Here is a 15,287-nt window from a genome sequence, read left to right as displayed (position 1 = left end):
ATTACAGGAAGTAAATGGAGTCGCAGAAGCCCCTCCCATGACGCGAATGTCCATGTGAAAGTCTCGATGACTAAAATTGAAGCGAGTAAACAAAAAATTTTCAAGCGGCAAACTAGATGCGGTAGACGCGGCTGGTGTGAAACCACGGTAACAGAGAATTTTCCTTACCAGTCAAAGTAGTCTGTGTTCAGTCCACTCCAGTGCCGCTCCGGGTTTTTCCTTTTCCTTATGATCGCACCAGGAGCAAGAACTACACAGACACTCTGATTAATAAAAGACCAAAGTTAAGTCATACTTACTACAATTTCATTACAAATATAAATACAGTCATGTATTTATAATAATAAATATTCTGGTCTGATATAAACAGTCAAAAAAAAATTCCCATTTCTGACATCCGGAATGCTATTTTGAACTGGAAGCAACTGATGATTAGAGGCATTTGTGGCTAAGTGGTGCTCCAAATCCTGGTCCCTGTGAACATTTTTAACATCTATGATGTGTGTAAAAAAGTGAAAGAGAGAGAGAGAGAGAGAGAGAGAGAGAAAGAGAGAATTTAGTGCATGCACGGTTGGATATCTTCATTTCTTTGTTGTGAGATTTGATGGTTTTAGAGAAATTATCATTCCCGCATTCAAAGGAAATCTACCTCACACTTCCATGGCCCGCGGCACGAAGGTTTATATTTATTTTTAATTATATCAGTTTATCAGGAGGCGTAACATCACAGCCACATCTGATTTTATCTTCTCACTTTCACACCTGAGGGAATATTAATACAAACAGCTCTGATCACACACACATACACACACACACAGGCACTTTTACGGTATCATTTCATCATCCCTGTCGTTCTGGAAAATAAAAACAAACCGAGAGATCTATGTTTATATTCAGATCCTATGACACACACACTGATAAACAAAGCGAAACACACCGAAAGAAACCAGAAACTCTAAAGCAAATCATTCAAACACATCTTAAGATCTGTGTGTGTGTGTGTGTGTGTGTGTGTGTGTGTGTGTGTGTGTGTGTGTGTGTGTGTGTGTGTGTGTGTGTGTGTGTGTGTGTGTGTGTGTGTGTGTGTCAAAAGGAAAAGGGAAATAGCAAATGAGATCTCTGTAATGTCTCAATTGTTAATCATGGGCAGGAGTGCGATTGTCTGGAGAGAAAAAGTGGGCGATATATCGGACCAGGCCCGCACATCATATTGTTTCAGCATCGGCACTGCCATATGCACATGTGCAATAGTAACATCGCAGACTATACTGTGCATTTTTTTAAAAGGAAAACATTTTCAGATACTTTTGCAAGTATTACACTATATGAAGCTCACTAAAGATAAACAGTCAGTGATAAAATAAGGAGAATAAATAATAATGTAGTATATTTTCTCTCACTGCTGTTGGATTAACAGACAGACAGGGCCAAAATTAGGTAACTTCCCCTTTAAGACCAAAGTCCTGATACAATATACTGTAACACGTGTTTCCTTTTTCAGCGGTTTACTTTCTCTTAAAGGAATAGTCTACTCATTTTCAATATTAAAATATGTTATTACCTTAACTAAGAAGAGTTGATACATCCCTCTATCATCTGTGTGCGTGCACGTAAGCGCTGGAGCGCGCTGTGACGCTTCGATAGCATTTAGCTTAGCCCCATTCATTCAATGGTACCATTTAGAGATAAAGTTAGAAGTGACCAAACACATCAATGTTTTTCCTATTTAAGACGAGTAGTTATACGAGCAAATTTGGTGGTAGAAAATAAAACGTAGCGCTTTTCTAAGCGGATTTAAAAGAGGAACTATATTTTATGGCGTAATAGCACTTTTGTGAGTACTTCGACTCGGCGCAGTAACACCCTCCCTCTCCGATTATGAGAGTGAGAAGGGGAGCGGACTTTTCAGGCGAGTCCAAGTACTCCCAAAAGTGCTATTACGCCATAAAATATAGTTCCTCTTTTAAATCCACTTAGAAAAGCGCTACGTTTTATTTTGTACCACCAAACTTGCTCGTATTACTACTCGTCTTAAATAGGAAAAACGTTGATGTGTTTGGTCACTTATAACTTTATCTCTAAATGGTACCATTGAATGAACGGGGCTAAACTAAATGCTATCGAAGCGTCGCAGCGCGCTCCAGCGCTTACGTGCACGCACACAGATGATAGAGGGATGTATCAACTCTTCTTAGTTAAGGAAATAACATATTTTAATATTGAAAATGAGTAGACTATTCCTTTAAGACCTATATGGCCATGTACTGTATATGAGGATACTTGCAAAGACCAATAAAGCTGCAATAATGCTTACGAGCTCAATGAGCAGATGCCTGGCTCTCACACAGAAACAGTGCGTGCATTTACTATAGCACTGTTGTTTGTGTTTCAGTGGCTTGAAATGAGCCTCTTATCACTTGTTTTAAAACGTCATTGTTTAAAAACGTTTATAAAATATAAAATGTTCTAAGCCGTGATAAAATACCCCATAACCCCACTGTTGAGACCGCATTACATAAGTGTCACTGCACAGCTGTTGCGTTATGAAAATAAACAGCACAGTCTTTAATCATATTTTTAATTTTTCTACAATTAGTGGTGATATCCAGATAAATGTCAATAAATATTGTTGAGTCATGTCGTCAATAAAGAGAAAACATTCCCTGCGGAGTTTCTTACTTAAATCCGTATTTCCGCTATTCACTGGGTGGCGATCTTACCCAACTTAATCACTGACGCATACACTCAACACTAAAAACACAGTGTACATTTTGATGGCTCTGAATCTGATCTCTTACAAATGTTATTCACAAAAATGGAATTATCTCCACTTTTAGCTGAAAATTTGAAAGGTGATAAGAGAACAAATGAAGGTGGGATGAAACTTTTTTTAAAGCGGAGCATCTGTTCTTTCATTTTATATATTTTATGTTTATTTAAGGTAGATAATTTTTCAACTAAAACTGGGTGGCAACATTTTTAAAAACCACTAAATGGGAGTTAAGTATGCTTCCAAGCATATTTGATCATTAATTCAACAGTTGCATGATATAAATGTTAATGAATTAATTAAATTAGATGAATGTTGATTTATGAAAATAAACACCACAGTCTTGAATCATATTTTCATTGTGTCTTTGCTACGTCTGTGTTGCTTGGGAACTACGCTCTGTTTCAGCCACACTCTATTCTGAGGAACTACTTTGTTTGGCGGAAGAGTAATATTTGTACTAATATAATTACAACTTATTTGTGTTTTATTTTATGAAATCCTGCTATGCATATGAAGTAACAGTTTTATAAAAGCAATAAGCCCCGCAAAGCAGTGGGGGTCACAGTGCATTTTATAACAGCTAAGGGGGTTTTAGGCACTCCGCGAACAACGCCCCTTAGCTTGCTTTGCGGGGCTTATTGCTTTAGTAAACGTTAAGTTGTTATGATCACGTGCACTGCAACGTGACGTGGGCGTTTTACCTTGATAGAGACGATAGAGACTAATATTGTGTTTCTTTACAAATTACTTATCTGTGAGCTTCATTCTTTTTTTTATTAATGTGTCCTCATTATCTTTAATCAAGAATTCTCTATCTCTCTTTACTCCCAGTCATATGGTATGGCCGGTGGGCGGGGTTCGGGAAAAGATCGCACCAATTAGCAACATGACCCAACTTCAAATGATCCAATGAGTTCTCGAAGGACGAATTAGAGTCCAGCCCTAGCTTTTTTTATTTCAGAAGCAGTTTCACTAGGATATACATCACCATAGGGAAAGACTACAACTGCTTCTACTGCTTCATGGCGACTTTAACCCTAGAGAACCCAAGAACATTTTGGATATCAGCAATTAACACGGCCAAATTTGACCCTGTGGGTTCTCCAAAGTTAGAGAGATCTCACTAAAACATAACAGAGACTTCAATTAAAAGGCTAGTTTAACCAATATTACTATACACCCCAAAGCAAGGATGTCATTATTTTATGACCCTTATGTCATTCCAAATATACTTCACTGAAGAACACAAAAGGATGCATTTCGAACAGTTCTGACATGGCTTTTGACTTCTTCAGTTCGTCGCTAACATTCTGTTTAGCAGACAGTTTGCAACAACATTGCAGTAAATGTTGAGGCCATTTGAATACTTTTAAATAAACTAACCTATCAAGTTTTCAGAGGAATGAAAGAGAAACCTGGGAGCAATACGATTCTCTTCTGGGTGGGTTTAAGATGTCAGGCAGGTTTCTCTTTCCATACATCTCAGTATTCCGGATGGCCACAACACCCAGAATCCTTTGCTGTTGAGGTTCCCTGTGAAGATGATTTTCCCAGATGAGATGAAGGTGACCTCTGTGTCAAACACACACACTCGTTCTGCTCTCTTATGTCTCCTGTGCATCTGCCTTATATCAAAATAACATACCCACACACACACACACACACACACACACACACATACAGAGAAACTCAGTCTCTTTTTAATGTTCGATATAGCACAGCATTCACATGCAAACCGTGTTTCATGGATTTCTGCATTTACGCCTCTTTCTCAGCTTTATCTCTATGGTATCATGTTCAAGTCCAAGAACATCAACATTCAGCCATGGTGCCATTCTACAAAACAACAAGTCATATTGTGCATAGATTATAATGGGAGCAAAACAGTTTTGAGTGATTTACTTTTGTTTTGCGTTGAGCCAAGTGAAGACTGAAAAGTTTAATGAATTTGTAAAACTTTACTTTAAAGGGATAGTTCGCCCAAAAATGAAAATAATGTCATTAATGACTCACACTCATGTCATTCCAAACTCGTAAGACCTCCGTTTATCTTCAGAACACAGTTTAAGATGTTTTATATTTAGTCCGAGAGCTTGTTGACCCTTCATTGAAAATCTACATACGGTATACTGTCCATGTTCAGAAAGGTAATAAAAACATCATCAAAGTAGTCCATGTGACATCAGTGGGACAGTTAAAATGTATTGAAGCATCGAAAATACATTTTGGTCCAAAAATAACAAAAATTACGACTTTATTCGGCATTGTCTTCTCTTCAGTGTCTATTGTGAAGTGCATGCGCGAGACTAAAGTCACATGACTGCAGTGACACAGCTGACGTGTTATCTGGTGCGCCCCAGCTGTTTTTTTTTTTTTGTTTTGTGTGCCCGGGCTTCGTTTACAGTCTGAGGGAGATGCACGCTGTACGTTTGAAAAAAGAAAACTTTGCAAACATGACTTTAGTTTCGCGCATGCAATTCACAACAGACGCAGAATTCAATTCAATTCAATTCAATTTTATTTATATAGCGCAATGCTGACAATGCTGAATAAAGTCATAATTTTTGTTATTTTTTTAGCAAAATATATTTTTGATGATTCAACACATTCTAACTGACCCACTGATGTCACATGGACTACTTTGATGATGTTTTTATTACCTTTCTGGACATGGACATTATAGACCCTTTGCAAACACGTGACCTAGACCACGTGACGACGCCATGCTGGACGGCAAAATCACTGACGCACTAGGTTGATTAGTAATAGATGAGCGGGATTTTTTATTAGTTTTAAACAGTTTAAATATATATTACACTAAATACATGGCTTCTTATATTAAGGAAGTTGTTGTGCAGTTATCGGTAAAGGTAGGGCATTTGGTAGGTCCTCACGAAAAGCGCTATTTAGAGAAGTTAGAGATAGCGGGACTGGATACCGACCCTTACCTTCTTCCTCCTTCAATTTTCACGGACCTCATTAAATCGCCGAGTCTGCCCGACTTCAGCCCGAATGATTTGTACCACAATGTGGTAAACGGGATATCCCCATACACTGGTGCTGATCTTAAGGCTTTTAAAAGTCTGCAGAGCTGAGTTCAGCTTGGAGTGAGAGAGGTCCTAACCATTTGCCAATTGATAATAGTGTGGATTTTAGCTATTTCTGTGTTAAATAGTTGGAAAAGACTGCGTTAAAATGGTTCACTATACAAATCGAATCATATTTTAGAAATTAAATTGAAATAAAAGCTTTTACTGAGTTTAAATGCCTGGGATTAGAGTCTTTACTATTATTTTATACACTTCTATTATGCTTTCCTTCTGATAAAAGTGCCTAAAAAGTTCAGTTAAAATCTAATGAATAGGGTACTGGTCTCTGTAAAATGTATAACTGCAGATAACAGCAGTTTTGATTCAGTTTATCCATTGAGAAAGAGAAGCGTAAAGTGATGATTTGTGATTGGTGATAGAGGGACTGTCACAATCAAATAAACCAAATGAGTAGTTTAATATTAAACTAAAGCAACAGATAATGTGTATGTCAAGACCATATAATTATATTTCGTATATATTATTGTTTATAGATGTCAAATATCAATTGACTTTTTTCTCTTTTATTAAAACCTGTCACCGCAAACATCACGCAGGCTTGTACTGCTTGCAAACATGCACACGCGAGTGATGGTTGATTAAAATAGCTGTTTTCTGAGGGTATCTGCGTGCGTGGAATCCGGGCAGGTCTCTGCTTTTCATCCAGACCTTGACGCTTTGTGTGTTCGACTGGTGCGGAGCTGACTGGTCGGCGTATGACATCAGAGTAACGCGAGACCAAAGGTAAAGGCGGACCCTTTTGTAACGTTTCGACTTGCTCTCGCGGTACTCTGATGTCCTCGCTGCCGAACTTCCTGCGCAGCGCCACATAAAGTGAAATGCTCTTTGACTCTTTGCAGCAAAGCACCAGCAACATGAGAAGGTGGCACGCAAAAGACAGTGAAGGTACGCTAAAATATAAAAGTGTCAGTACTGCGAGCACTGGTTTAGCTACTTACATCGTGAAAATGGATGTGTGGCGTGAGAATGGGGTCAATTGGGTCTCACGGTGAATGCGTGAGAGTTGGCAGGCAGCTATGATTTATGGTGTCACTGCAGCATTAAACAATAACATTCATGTAAAAATAATGTATTTATGCCACTTTTCTGTAATGGTAGGTGCATCATAGCAACACGAAATAACCATTTTATGACCCTAACGAACACAAACACGTACTTGTTCGGCTTGCCGTCCGTCTACAACATAGCACTTCCGCCGTCCATCATGGCGTCCATAATTCGCGCGAGTAGAGCGTGACGTCACGTGCAAGGGGTCTATAGTGAAAGTAAATTTTTAAACGAAGGGTTAACATGCTCTCGGATTAACCCTTTAAGCTCTAAGCAATAACAGATATTGTAGGAGTTAAAAGTCTAAAGATTTTTGCACTCTGTAGTCAGAAATGTTCTAACAGTATCTAACATATTTCTAATTCTTTTCAAATCAAATAATTAACTGTTAGGTAGCAAAGTTAGGTATTCACTGTCTCAGACTTTTAATACTCCCTGTATGTTATCTTAAATGCCGACCGTGCAGGAAACTTCTGGGCTTCTGTTCAACTATGACATTATTTTTTTCTCTGCTGTCAAGTTGTGATAAGAATGCAACAGGGTGAGTCAGGCCAGCAGGACCCAACGTTGCTTTAATCCGGTGGTAGACACTGATACACATGTTGATAGACATCAATGTAAAAACGTCATTTTGATTTCTGGGTAAATTTCACCTTTAAAGCCCCAGCGTCAGACTTTTGAAAGATCTTTTAGTTCACACCAGTCCTCCCAGTATGTCGAGTCTACGGGTTTGCTATTCCGCACGTCGCTGTGACCCGACGTCGCCGCTTCTTGGCTTTTTCTTGGTTTCTCCCCGCGGCGTTTTTCTGGTGGGGGCAAAGAGCGTGAACTGGCGTGTGTGTGGATGTCTGTGGGGAGACGGGGTGACATTTAGAAGCTGCTTGGGGTTTTGTCCCGTTAATATCGAAACTAATTAGCCTCAAAACGCAGCGGTGTGGAATCGCTACCCAGCGTAGCAGCTAAAAAACTTCCTTACAGACCGCCGCAGTCGAGCTTTCGAACCACAGTCCATGTACAATGTGTGTGTGTGTGTGTGTGTGCTCGCTTAAATTACAAATGTCACACAGTGATCGTAATTATAACTTCTCAGCTGGTATATCAGTCAAAACGCTGACACTCTCTGCCTGTCTCTCTCTCTGTCTGTCTGCCATGTGGTAAGGGATGATTGTCATGATGTTTTGACAGGTTGGTCAGAGCTGCAGTCCCTGTGGTTTCACAATTATGCAGCAGTGCTCAGCTCACACCCCACTGTTAACAGATACAGGACAGGAATCTCAATGCACACACACAGACACATGCAGGGTCTTCACTACCCCGTGGCCTTCACTACCTTTTTCAATTTTCTCAAATTTGCCTTCGATTATTTCTATCATATTATCATTCGGTCTCTCTGCCATGTGTCTTCTTAATACACTGCTATGCTGTTTAATAACCTAACCTATATTAAAAATAAGATTTAATGATACTGTATCTAGCTGTGGTCCGATAACAGAAACTTGTAATTATTAATCATGTAACCTTTATTTATTTAGGCTTAAGCTTACCAACCAGACACAAATGACCCTACAACAATAATCGTCAAACACTAGTGCTGGGCAATTTGACCCATTGTGGGATCACAGATGCACAATGGTATCAAGGGGCGGGGCAATAGTTGACTCATTTATTTATTTGTTCATTTCTTACTCATTTGATTGGTGGACAAAAAAGCTGATTTACTCTAGGGCAACACTGTCATGACCGCAATCTTCTTAAAATTTATGCTATTAATCCGATAAAAGCCCAGGCGCTCAGAAATTTCCTGCATTCCAGGAAGCAGGAACTACAAACTAACTGGTTTTGAACCCCTGCGCACCTAACAACCTCTCATTGCAAGGAAATATTTATACAAGCTCATGTGCAAGCCGAGGAAGAGTCCGAGTCATGCGCATTACAAGTTCAGGTGCTAGGAGAAGTCCAAGAAGCGTGCATTAAAAGTTCATGTGCATGCAAGAAGGAATTCAGGCACTTTACAAGCTATGTGCAGAGTAAAGCCCATAAACTCTCTCATGCGAGGAAAAGCATGCAATGCACGTAAATGTGAAACTATGATAATAATAATAATAATTATCGACAACTATCATGAAAGCCCGCTATCAGCCACATGTCTGAGGATCGTTGATTCGCGATACTATCGTCTTAAACCCTTAAAAAGGTCTTACGCTACATAAACAACCAACCCAGGGCATCGCGTTACTTGCTCTAGATTACTCGCAGGATTTAACTTCGTGTCATGCAAATATTTTCAACTTGGGCGAAAACGCGTTTGAGGCGAATAGCGCATGTTTTCCGGGCAAATGCACCGCCCATATCGCGTCGTTCGCATCGCCCCACACGAGGACGCGTCTGATCGAGTCTTTGCATTGACTTTGTTTGTAATCTACTCGCGTAAATCTTTGAACTCGCGTCTGGTGTGAACCCACAGTCTTTTGCGCGCTCAAGTTCATTATTTCAAATGTAGGCACGCAGTATGCGCGCTCATAATGGAAGCAAAGCGGTTGCTTTTCCAGGCGCGTCCGCATCGAGTTAAAAAACATTTCAACTTTTCAGAATGCCGCAAGCGCACCGCAGGTCATGTGACAAGAACCAACCGACAGTCGCATTTTCTGCACGGTTTTAGACACGATATGTGAACCGCCCAAAGAGATTCTGTCATCATTTTCTCATCCTCATGTTGTTCTAAACCTGTATGAGTTTTTATTTTATTTTGACGAACACAAAAAAAGATATTTTGATAAATCATGGGTAAGCAGCACACAGCTGATTGTAACCATTGAAATCCGTTTTATTTGTTTTCCTACTATGGAAGTCAATGGTAACAATCAGCTGTGTGCTTACCTTCATCTTCTTTTGTGTTCATCACCATTTAGGTACATATATCTATACATTTGGTACCAATTTGCACCTCTGAGGTGCTATTATGAGGGTACTGCCCCAGTGACAGATACTGTATGGCCCATTTTTTTCTGCCTGTGTGGGTCAGTTATTCTAGAAAACACATTAAGGTATGATAACTGAAAGGTAAAATCTGTGACTGTAATGTTTCTTGGCTTATTTTGTGATACACACAAACACATTGTATTATACCAAATACACAAAATAAAGTTGTTTTTTGCAATGAAATAGGTGCACTTTTATAAAAAACTAAAATAATTTTTAGGCATTCCCAATTGAAGTAATTTTTTTTAGATAATCCAACTTCCCCTTTTACAGTGTAACCCTACTACACCAAACCATTATTAATCGACAAGTGTTTTGTCAACACAATCCACCAAATCCAGTTCTAGCACTCCTATAGTAGCACATCCCACTGGATGATAGTAAATGTTACTCTAGGATGGTGGTTCTAATACTGAAGGGTACATGAGATGATGCCGGGAATCCCCAGTTTCCAGAAAAACGTACTGACTTTTATTACGTCTTCTAGTAATCTGGAATGTGTTTTGAGGAAATCTCTAGCATCATTTGCTGTGCAACAACTTAACAACAGAAGCGACAGCATCAGCAGATATGGAAGCAGGTACAGCTCAGTTCAGCTATAACATCAGCGATATGGACAGTGACGTTTCTCCACGCACTGTATTATTAAGCATAGATGGTTATGAAGACAGATGCCCTACGAACAGATATGTGTGTGTGTGCATGTGTGTTTTATAAAGGGTGGGGAAGAAAGTGAGAGCCAGTGAGAGCGGGGTAGAACCTTGCCTGAAGCGAAAGCCACTGAACAGTTAAGAACTTCCTGTTTCACTTCAGGCTACGAAGAAAACGCTAACCACACATGATTGAAAGATGCCTTTTTATCTGTCCAAAGGAAAAAAGGAGAGAGAGAGATGTTCTAAGCCAGATCCGATTTTCTCACTGTCGGTGTCAATTAGCCCAGCGTCTCTGTGTTAAGTGAAGGTAACTGTGTAAATGCCTCGCAAGACTCCTGCGCTACGTTTGCCATCAATCTGTCTGCTTCACTTTGGGTGGTTTGTGAAAAGCAAAGAACAAAGAAACATACAGGTGTCTCAGCCAACGGCAGAGAATCGCAGCTAAACAGACCACTAAGAAAGAAAATATCTCTGTAATATCTCAATTGTTTCTTAGATTAAACTGAGAGCAAATATTAAAATCATTTGACAAGATATGAACAATTAAATACAAATATAATTTAATTATAAAAGTGAAGTTTATTGAAGAACTTCTGGATCATTTTAATGAGAAAGCTCATCTAGATCTTTTTGTACCTGCATTCTTTAAATTTCTCCCAAGCAATTATAAAAACTAGGGCTGCAAAATACATCAGAATTACAAAATGCATATGGTTTGCAGTAACAGAATTATTGCAGTTATGTCTCAAAATTTAAGAGAGGGATAATTTATACTTCCAGTTAGAATGTAAAACATGTATGTTGGTTATATCATTTACTATTTTAACATTTTTTAATATTTTAATTAGATGTTACAACCTTAAAGCATTATGGTATCGCATATCATTGGCTATATTTACATGCACAAAAATGTATCAATTCGATTGAATTTAATCCGATTGCAGATTAAGACAATACCATTTACATGAACTCTAAACATTGCAATCTGATTAAAATGTTCGTGTACATGCACATTCTATATAATCCGATCCAAACGTCTGCACAAGGGCATAGCCAGGGTTGCCAGATTCGTGTAACAAAACCAGCCCAATGGACATTCAAAACTAGCCCAAAACCATCCCAATGACTGTATACAGCCCAAATACCAATAACTAATCAACAAAATTCTTTTATCTCTATCCACAGAAAAAAAAATCAACTCGCGGAAAACCAAATCTACCGAGCCCCTAAGGTGACATTGGAGTAAAAAAATCCAAAGTTTAGTTTCATATGCTCACGTGAAACTTTCATGTGCAGATTTTTTCAAGTTTAGTTTTCACGTGGTCACATGAAACGTTCGCGTGCGCACGTGAAAGCAAAAGTTTCATGTGCGCACGAGATAGTTTCACGTGAGCACGCAAAAGTTTCACGTGCGCATGCGAAAGTTTCACGTCAGCACGCAAAACTAAACACGAGAGTTTCATATGTGGACAAGATAGTTTCACGTGAGTATGCAAAAGTTTCACGTGAGCACGCAAAAGTTTCACGTGCGCATGCGAAAGTTTCACGTCAGCACGCAAAACTAAACACGAGAGTTTCATGTGTGGACAAGATAGTTTCACGTCAGCACGCAAAACTAAACATGAGAGTTTCATGTGTGGACAAGATAGTTTCACGTCAGCACGCAAAACTAAACATGAGAGTTTCATGTGTGGACAAGATAGTTTCACGTGAGTATGCAAAAGTTTCACATGAGCACGCAAAAGTTTCACGTGCGCATGCGAAAGTTTCACGTGAGCACGCAAAACTAAACACGAGAGTTTCATGTGTGGACAAGATAGTTTCACGTGAGCACGCAAAAGTTTCATGTGGGCACGCAAAAGTTTCACGTGCGCATGCAAAAGTTTCATGTGAGCACACAAAACTAAACGCGAGAGTTTCATGTGCACACAATATAGTTTCACGTGCGCACACGAAACTAAACTTTATTTAATTTTGCTCCATGTCCCCTTAGAGGCTACGTACAAATCTGAACTCCGGCAAAAAAAAACAGAGGTTACTATAGTTTTACCAAAAAACCTGATTACATTTCGTAAGGGGCATCCAATTGAGCTCAATCATATTGATTAAGGTGTTTACATAAAACTTTTCAATCTAAAATGCAAGCCAAACCAAAGGTTAAAGTCGAAATGAAATTGAAATGAAAAAAGAATTTGCTTTGGAAAATTTTGGTATTTCTTTTTAAACTACTTATCTGTGAGCTTCATTATTTAAAAAAAATCATATGCCCTCATAATCTTTAATCAAAAACGCAAATCTTTACTTCTGGTCATATGGTATGGCCGGTGGGGTCCGGGAAAAGATCGCAGCGATTAGCAATTAGCAACACGACCCAACTTCATACGATCCAATGAGTTTTCAAAGGACGAATTAAAGTCCAGCACTACCTTTTTTCATTTCAGAAGCCGTTTTACTTATTCGTCACCCCGAGAAAATTAGACGATCACTACTTCCGTTTCATGGCGACTTTAAGTTAGTCATTTATTTTTTCCAAGACTGGTTATGACTTTAAAATCAGTTACATATAAAGGTAAAGGTATCTGATTCAAATTAGGCCTAACTAAATACTAGTTGGTCAGAATAGCTCTAAAGTTAGTCTAAACTTAGTGGTTATTTATGCAACTGACCACTGGCCACTACCTACATCACAAGTTTTGCAATCAAGACCGTAAATGCAGTTTTCTGCCTTTGTTTTTTGTAGAGGCCGTAAATCGTAAAAAGCGGCTGATATCTGAATTCAGACCCTACGCTACGACACCTGTTCACTCAGAATTCAGCAGGTAAATGTTTAGCTATTAGAGAAAGGCTTTGATGTGTCAAACAGGTTAACAGGTACATTTTCAGCTTCACGAATCACTGTTTTAAAATGCACACACACCCACACACACCGCCTGGTTTAAGGCGGATGCTTAGAAGTGCAAATTGGCCGCGTCTGTGCTCTGATCAGTGGATTGTGCGTGTGTGTTTACAGTGTGTTTCCTACTGATGATGTGACAGGGGTTTTACACGACGCTTCAAACCCTGCTCAGGGACGAGTTTCAGGTGTTACATCTAACTTCTACCTCTCTCGCTTCCTCTCTGTTTTAGTACAGCATATCCTCTATTTAGATTTCTAACCTCTCTCTCGTTAGTAACAGTGACCAAGCAATGGTACCCATTAAGATTGAGGGCTACGAATGCACCTGGCACTGTATCAGTGGAGACTGTGGTGTGGATGTTAACTTGGGGATAATAAATAAATTTGCTTATACTGTAGGGTGGCTGTTAAAGTAGATGGACACTTACTGGCCCAAGTAAAAAGCTCACTGCAAGTCTGAATCATACTATATTTGAAGAGTTTGGTTTCAAAACTTGTTTAAAATCTCAGTTGGTTTGTTTTGATTTCATTATTTATAACAAAAAACCTCTGCTAAGTAGCACATGATAACATCATAATAAACATGTTTTGACAAAACTTTTAAAGCTGACATAACACAAGACGTTTTTGCCAATCTAATGTTAATCTTGCTTATATATAGAGCAGTATTTCATCATTCATATGTCCAAAGAGTCTTTCGTTTAGTCAGATTTATAAAAGAAAAAACAGTCTTTCCGATTTTTGGCATACAGTAAAAGGTCGAACACTTGAAGGCGTGCGGTAGGCGGAGCTGAAGAGTTACGAGTATACGCAGCTTCGGATACTAGTTTTGGATTGACAGCCGACATAGATGGAAATCAAACTTTTAAAAAAACTTTTTTTTTAAATAACCAGCCTTATATTATAAATATGATCCAGAATCGGATACTTAGTCAGTAATGGACGAACAGGAACAATAGCAGCAACGATTACTGCAGGACAGGTAAATTCATCCTTGCTTGTTTATCCGCTATTTTAATAAAAAAGCAACATAATCCAGTTTTTAACTGCATTTGCCCGTTTTAAAAGGTGTAAATGTTGTAAATGCAGTAGAAAGTGTTGTTGTTGGTGTTGTTTACATTACATGCACGTATGCGCGATTGCAAACAAAACACGTGAGATTTTGAATTACTTATGCCTGTGGTTGTGACTCCTAAACGGGGTCTTTTAAAGTTTTGACCGCTCCAATAGTTGTAAAAAAGTGGAAAATCCGGCGTCAAACTGAGCCTTGTTTGTAAAGCAATCCTCTCCGAAATGCAGCCAGGAAACAACTCATTCGCAATTACATTGCTGTCCGGGAAAAACGAACTTCATCCACTGTTGTCTTAAGACATGGACAGCTAAATAAGGTTTTCTTCTCCTTACATCCAAAAACACACTTCTTTTGTCGAACTATCTTGCTTAAACAATGTTGTCGCGTGGTGTGCAATGATACCGGTGACTTCTACTCGACAGAGCAATGCTAATGCGCGTTCTCGCTCTCACTTGACGTGCAGGGCCAGCGTGCTTTTCTGGGGGTAAAGGCCCAGAAAAGGAATATGGGGTCAATCAGTCGTAACGGATACCCCCATTTGAAAAAAACTTTCAGAAACTTGTAGGAAAAAGGAGGCGTGAGTTTGGCTCAGAAATACTCTGTTACAAGCTCAACTGCTTTTTTGACACTTTGCTTGTGTATAGCATGAGGACTAGAACTCTTAAACTGTGTTAATAAGTCAGAATGCATGAAATAGCATTAAACCTGCCCTTTGAAAACAGTTCTCTCTTCATTTATATGCCTCATTTATATGAAT

General features: G+C 39.0%; 1 protein-coding gene across 10 annotated transcripts in view; it reads right to left on the bottom strand.

Annotated features, from left to right (window-relative positions):
- The window catches only part of tfap2d (transcription factor AP-2 delta (activating enhancer binding protein 2 delta)), a 127,298-nt gene that overhangs the window by 62,206 nt on the left and 49,805 nt on the right, over positions 1-15,287 (bottom strand). For 5 of the 10 annotated variants that reach the window (XM_073856489.1, XM_073856488.1, XM_055185486.2 and 2 more), the window contains 2 exons: positions 4,157-4,398; positions 169-263 (listed from right to left, as the gene is read on the bottom strand). The exons of 3 other annotated variants lie outside the window; for them this stretch is intronic. The gene's annotated coding sequence lies outside the window, so the exon portion shown is untranslated. Of the gene's footprint in view, positions 1-168; positions 264-4,156; positions 4,399-15,287 lie in introns of those variants that run through there. 2 more of the 10 variants (XM_073856491.1, XM_073856490.1) reach the window with 2 other exon arrangements.

The sequence above is a fragment of the Misgurnus anguillicaudatus genome, chromosome 18 (assembly GCF_027580225.2).
Source record: "Misgurnus anguillicaudatus chromosome 18, ASM2758022v2, whole genome shotgun sequence".
Taxonomy (NCBI): Eukaryota; Metazoa; Chordata; class Actinopteri; order Cypriniformes; family Cobitidae; genus Misgurnus; species Misgurnus anguillicaudatus.
This window is presented reverse-complemented; position numbering and strand designations above follow the sequence as displayed.